The sequence below is a fragment of the Marmota monax genome, unplaced genomic scaffold, assembly GCF_021218885.2.
Source record: "Marmota monax isolate L192 unplaced genomic scaffold, Marmota_monax_Labrador192_F-V1.1 WCK01_AAM20220418_F8-fsc00050, whole genome shotgun sequence".
NCBI lineage: Eukaryota > Metazoa > Chordata > Mammalia > Rodentia > Sciuridae > Marmota > Marmota monax.
Genome location: NW_026694552.1, coordinates 2966368 through 2972601, shown reverse-complemented (window position 1 = coordinate 2972601; position 6234 = coordinate 2966368). Strand labels below are relative to the sequence as shown.

Below are 6234 nucleotides of genomic sequence, written 5' to 3'. Positions count from 1 at the left end.
GTGCTTCATTTATCTCAGCCAACTTGGAAGTTTATGTTTTTCCTCCCCAGTTCCATGACCATCACCAGTCCTTCCCTGAAAAAGTATAAGAACCACCATGGACTGCCTTAGGATAAATTGGGAAGTGAGAGTGGGTGGGTATAAAGCAAGAATAACAAGGTCCTGGGTACTATAGACTCTGGGAGAATGAGGGAATTCCTGTTTTGTTTTGATCTGAGAAAGAGGGGATTTCCCTGTTCTCTCATGGCTCAGGCAGTAATATCTGACTCTAGAGACTAATATGGAAATTACTACTATTTGGCTGGAGTCCAAAGAGTATATTAAAGAGTCTCTTGGTACTCTCCTCAAATAACCAAAATCTTTTACAATACCCAAGCTTTACAGAATGGTGGGGTGAAGTGAGGATCTTATACTTTTATCCCCAGTGGCCTCAGTTAGAATAGGCAATATTGGGGCCTGTGTGGCACAATGAAAGCAGTAAGTGAGCTGGTCATGACCACCGGGTTTGAGTCATCTCCTTTGCTGCCAGCCATCAAGGAAGAGATAGTTCTGAAAAGAACACAGTCTTCCTGACCTGAAAAGATTTTGAAGCAACTTGCAGGAGAAAAAAAAATCACTTGAAAAGTATTTCTATCCTTTTTCTCAGTGATATTTGTCTTGGTGTTGTATGTTACTAGCTCTGTGACCACAGGCAAGTTATTATCTGCTACCACCTTATTGAGTTTTCTTATGTACTTAAAAAAAAAAGCAAGAGGAGAGGAAAAGATAATAATTTAACTACCACCAAAGGGTTTATGAGGGTTAAACAACAACAAAATGGGGTGGCACTTAAAGTTCCTGATCCAATAGGTCCTCTAACTAGCTATTGTTATCATTTCTTATTTATTAGTCAGAAGGTCATAGGTGAAACAATATTTCCACCAAACTCAATAATTATGATTTCTATTTCAATATACTGCTTAACTCTGTGCCAGGCAATGTCCTAGGTGCTTCTCACATGTGAACTTTTCATATTCTTACTACCATCCTAAGGATAGATACTGTTATACTAATCTTACAGATAAGGAAGCCAAGGAATAGCATGCTTGAGTTATCTGCCGTAGATCCCATGGTTACAAAGTCTGTGCTTTTTATCTATGCAGAGTCAGGAATTAACCTAAAGGAGATGGGGAATAAGTGTAGAAAGTGTTACAGGCTCAAGGTGAACAGGTCAGAAACTACAAATTGAGAGTTTGGCTTGGTCCAGCAGTTTAAAGGTATTATCACAAACTGTTCACCTAACAAATAAATTAACTCGTATTTTAGAATGACTGATAAGCTTCTAAGTCCACCTATAAGCAAAATAGGACAATGTTCAATAGATGAATAAGAGGACAGGACTGGTCTTTTACCAGTTAAATCACCTGGATCTCCCAACCAAGCAGTCGGTGTGCAAGGAGGAGTCCAACCACCAGCAAACCGGAGCGCGAAAGGGTTAATACCACGGCTGGGCGTGGGGAGGGCAGAGGCGAAGAGGATTGTGGGGATTCTGTTGTGTGTCACCAGCGGGCGCTTGAACAATACGGTGCGTTTCTTTATAATGGCCGACCCTAAATGAGTGGTTGAGCGGCCGAACTGCCACTGCCATAGCTCCCTGAAGCCAGCCGAAGTTCAGGGGCCGTCAGCCACGGAGAGCAGATAAGGCAGAGGTTTGTAGTATTTCTTACAGTCTGAGGGCTGGGCATGTCCTGCTTACCAGCTACGCAGACAGAGGGGAACGGAAGTGAAAGGACGTGAGGAGTGGGGGGAACTAACCCACAGACGGACTCTGCCGCGAGAATTGATGGCATAGTTGTAGGGTTAAGGGGACGTGTAACTGTGTGTGTTGACCTTGGGATGTTTAATGCTCTGGTTATTTTCAGTTGGGGACTGGCGGTATCCTTGGGGGAGGTGGCAAACTGTTGAAAGTGATAAATCTGGGCGAAAATGTATTATTGGCTTGGCACCAACACACCTGGGTCGAACTTCTAAAAGATGATTTTATTGGAGTGATCTAAACCTGTAGTTTCAGATGGTTACTAGTAGAATGATAGCTTTCTTTTCCAAATTACTGAATACAGTATCTGTTCTGTTCTGAGTACTGCACTAGAGTGTCTGGAGAAAGAATTAGGCTTTGTTCTCCACTTTTACATCTAAGCAGTTGCTAATTGCATTTGAACATAGGAAATTAAAATACAAGGGGACAGGTTTTACCTGCGGAGCCCACCAGACTCCCTTGGGCATGGCTTCTGCCTCACATGTGCTAGGCAATTGCTCTACCACTCCAACCCTTAATATACATATTTTAAGATAAAATAAGGGCAAAACTGTGTGCAGTTTTCTTCCAGGTACATTTCCTCCCTTTTTAGCACAGATGCAGCCACTTGGAGAGCTAAGAAGTACCTCAGCTCAAAAAGTTTATTCCTCCCGAGAGCACTTGCACATCACAATCCCAGCACCTTCCTGGGAAAATCGATACTACTTGAGAACAGGGTCTCTCTTTGCATGTGGAGCCTACTAGCTCTATGTAGGACTGCAGTAAAGGATTTACAGGCTTGCTGGCTTTAAAACACTTTTGTGCCACTTCTTTGTTTTCTAGCAAACTCAATTCATAGCAGAGAATTGTGCACCCACTAGAAACCCTAAGCAATCTTTTAATGCTTCTGAACCATCAAACCTGCTGCTTTGTTAACCAGAGAAACAGCTGTATAGCAGACAGTCCAGGTCAGTGGGTTCTCAAATATTCCTGTGCATCAGAATCAGTTGGAGGGCTTATTAAAACAGAATTGCTGGGTTTCATGCAGAGTTGCTTTTTCAGTTGGTCTGGGGTGGGCCCCCAAATTAACATTTCCAGCAAGTCCCTGGAGATGCTAATACTATTGGCCTTGTGGCCACTGCTGGTCTAAACACAGCAGATCTAAGTAAATCTGAAAGGGCATTTTTATGTAGAGAAGGCCAGGCACACCCCCAGTTACAGATCTGAACTAAATCATAATGGATATGAAAATAGATTTTGTTTAGACACTGCACAGAAAATGTTTAATTTATTTACATTTGTATTTTAGTGTATGTTGACAAAACATCATTATATATATATGGGATACAAAGTCTCTCTCTCCCCCCCCCCCCACACACACAATGTGGAATGATTAAATTAAGCTAAGAAACATACCCATCACCTGAAATAACTTAATTTTTTGTGGTGTAAATATTTGAAACTTAGCAATTTTGAAATGCACAACATACCTTTTTTTTTTGGGGGGGGGGTTACTGGGAATTGAAACCAGGGACACTTTACCACTATCAGCCCCAGATAGGGTCTCACTAAGTTCTGAGGCTGGCCTCCAACTTGAAATCCTCCTGCCTCAGGCTCCTGAGTTCCTGGGAATACAGGCATGCACCACTACACCCAGCAAGAGAACTTAATTTTCTATTTCTGTTATTAATTATAGTCTTCGTGCTATATAGTAGATCTCAAAAAACATTCCTCCTATCTATGTAAATTTATATACACCTTGATCAACATCTCCCCATTCTCTTCAGCCTCCAGCCTCTGATATCCACCACTGTACTCTCTACTATGAGTGTAATTGTTTTAAATTCCACACATATATGAGAATATGCAGTATTTGTCATTTTGTGCTTGGCTTATTTCACTTTATCCAGGTTTGTCCATGCTGTTACAAATGATAGACTTTTCTTCTTTTTTAAGGTTGAAGAGTATTCTGTGAATATATATCACATTTTCTTTTACCATTCACCCTTTAATGGACAATTTTGTTGATTCGATAACTTAGCTATTGTGAATAATGCTGTAATTAATTTGAGAATGCAGGTCTCTCTTCAACATATTGATTCAAATCCTTTGCATATATACCCCAAAGTGGGATTGCTGGTAATTTTAAGTTTTTGAGGAACTGCCATACAATTTTCCATAATGCCTTACTAATTTACATTTCCACCAACAATGTACATGAGTCTTCTTTTCTCTACACTTGCTGGGGAATCAAACCCAGGACCCTGTGCTTGCTAGGCAAGTAATCTAACACTGAGCTACATCTCCAGCCCCTCATCCTTTAAAAAAAATAGTTGTCAATGGACCTTTATTTTATTTATTTATATGCAGTGCTGAGAATCAAACCTAGTGTTTCACATGTGCTAGGCAAGTGCTCTACCACTGAGGCACAACCCCAGCCCCACCCTCATCTTTTTTATGATAGCTATTTCAGCAGGTATGAGGTGATATATTATTGGGGCTTTATTGCATTTTTTAGTGATTAGTGGTGTTGAGCATTTTTTCACATGTTTGTTGGCCATTTGTAAGTCTTCCTTTCAAGGAATATTATTCAAGTTCTTTGTTTGTTTTTTTGGTACCAGGGATTGAACTTAGGGGCACTCGATCACTTAGCCATATCCCCAGCCCTATTTTGTATTTTAGAGACAGGGTCTTACTGAGTCGCTTAGTGCCTCACTTTTACTGAGGCTGGCTTTGAACTCACGATCCTCCTGCCTCAGTCTCCAGAGTTGCTGGAATTATAGGCATATACCACTGTGCCTGTCTCTTTGCTCATTTTTAAATTGTGTTATTTTCTTCTTATTGAGTTGAGTTTCTTATATATTTTGGATATTAACCCCTTATCAGATGTATGGCTTACAGATATATATTTCCTCCCATGCTGTAGGTTGTTTAAAATTTTTTGTAGTTATAGATGGACAGAATGCCTCCATTTTATTTGTTTTATTTTTATGTGGTTCAAAGAATTGAACCCAGTACCTCACATGTGCTAGACAAGTGCTCTGCCACTGAGCTACAGTCTCATCCCCTGTAGGTTGTTTCTTTACTGTTGAATGTTTTCTTTGCTGTGCAGAAGTATTTTAGTTTGATATAATCCCATTTGTCTATTTTTATTTTGGTACTGGGGATTAACCCAGGGACACTTTACCACTGAGCTGCATTCCCAGTCTGTTCTTTCTATCCATCTATCTATTTATTTATTTATTTTGGTATTGCAGATACTGGGACTGGTCAGATAGTGAATTTGAATGGCAGGTAGGTGTTTTGTCCCCATCCCCCCCTCCCTCTGTCCCCCTCCCCCTCCACCCCCCCTTCATCCCCCCCTTCCCTCCATCCCCTCCCTTACTGAGGATTGAACCCAGGGGCGGGCACTCAACCACTGAACCACATCCCCAGCCTTTTTTTTTTTTTTTTTACTTTTTGAGACAGAGTCTTCCTAAGTTGCTCGGGGCCTTACTAAGTTGCTGAGACTGGCTTTGCTGGGATTGCAGGTGTGGGCCACTATACCCCTTCTGTGTTTGAGACAGGGTCTCCCTAAGTTGCTTAGAGCTGGCCTTGAACTTGGAGAATCCTCCTATTTCAGTGTCCTTAGTTACCTGGCTCATTTGTCTTATTGTTTTAATATTTATTTTTTAGTTATAGGTGGATACAATCTCTTTATTTTTTATTTATTGATTTTTTTGTGTGGTGCTGAGGATCAAACCCAGTGCTTCACACATGCCAGGTGAGCTCTCTACCTCTAAGCCACAACCCCAGCCCCCATTTGTCTATTTTTTAAAAAAAATTTTTTTAGTTATACATGGACACAATATCTTTATTTATTTATTTATTTATTTTTATGTGGTGCTGAGGATCAAACCCAGGTCTCACACATGACAAGGGAGCGCTCTACTGCTGAGCCACAACCCCAGCCCCCGTTTGTCTATTTTTGTTTTTGTTGCCTGAACTTTTGAGATCAAATCCAAATAATCATTGCCCATATCAATGTCATGTAGTTTTTCTCCTGTCTTAGTTTGTCTACAAGTTTTACATTTTAGGTCTTATGTTTGTCTTTAATAGAATGGGTTTGTTTTGGTTGTTCATTTGTATATTTTGAATGGTCAAGCAAAGATTAACCAAACAAAACTGTTTTTCTTCAATTTTAGGTGTCATAGTGCTTTGTACCATGAAAATTAAAAAAAACACTAAGAAGATATTTTCTTTTAAAATTCTTTGCTGAGTTATATTCAGGTAAGTAGTTATTTATAGTGGAATTCACACCCCTATTTGTGTCAACAACAACAAAATATGGGTTGTTCCTAATTTCTGGTAATAAATTATGTTGAAGTTAAAAAATGCTGTGATGATCTAATTGTCAGAGAAAAATTAGCATAATGAGTCAGAATTGAGAAGGTATGGTAGGTAGTTTTTTTCTAACCCTC

The 6234-nt window shown here is 40.0% G+C and overlaps 1 long non-coding RNA gene across 1 annotated transcript in view; it reads left to right on the top strand.

Moving 5' to 3' along the window:
• Positions 1-1517: 1517 nt before the first annotated feature.
• Positions 1518-6234, top strand: part of LOC124076756 (uncharacterized) — a 36869-nt gene continuing 32152 nt past the window's right edge. Inside the window, exons 1-3 of the long non-coding RNA XR_006846456.2 lie at positions 1518-1688; positions 5032-5068; positions 5959-6043. This is a non-coding gene — a long non-coding RNA (uncharacterized LOC124076756). The remainder of the gene's footprint in view (positions 1689-5031; positions 5069-5958; positions 6044-6234) is intronic.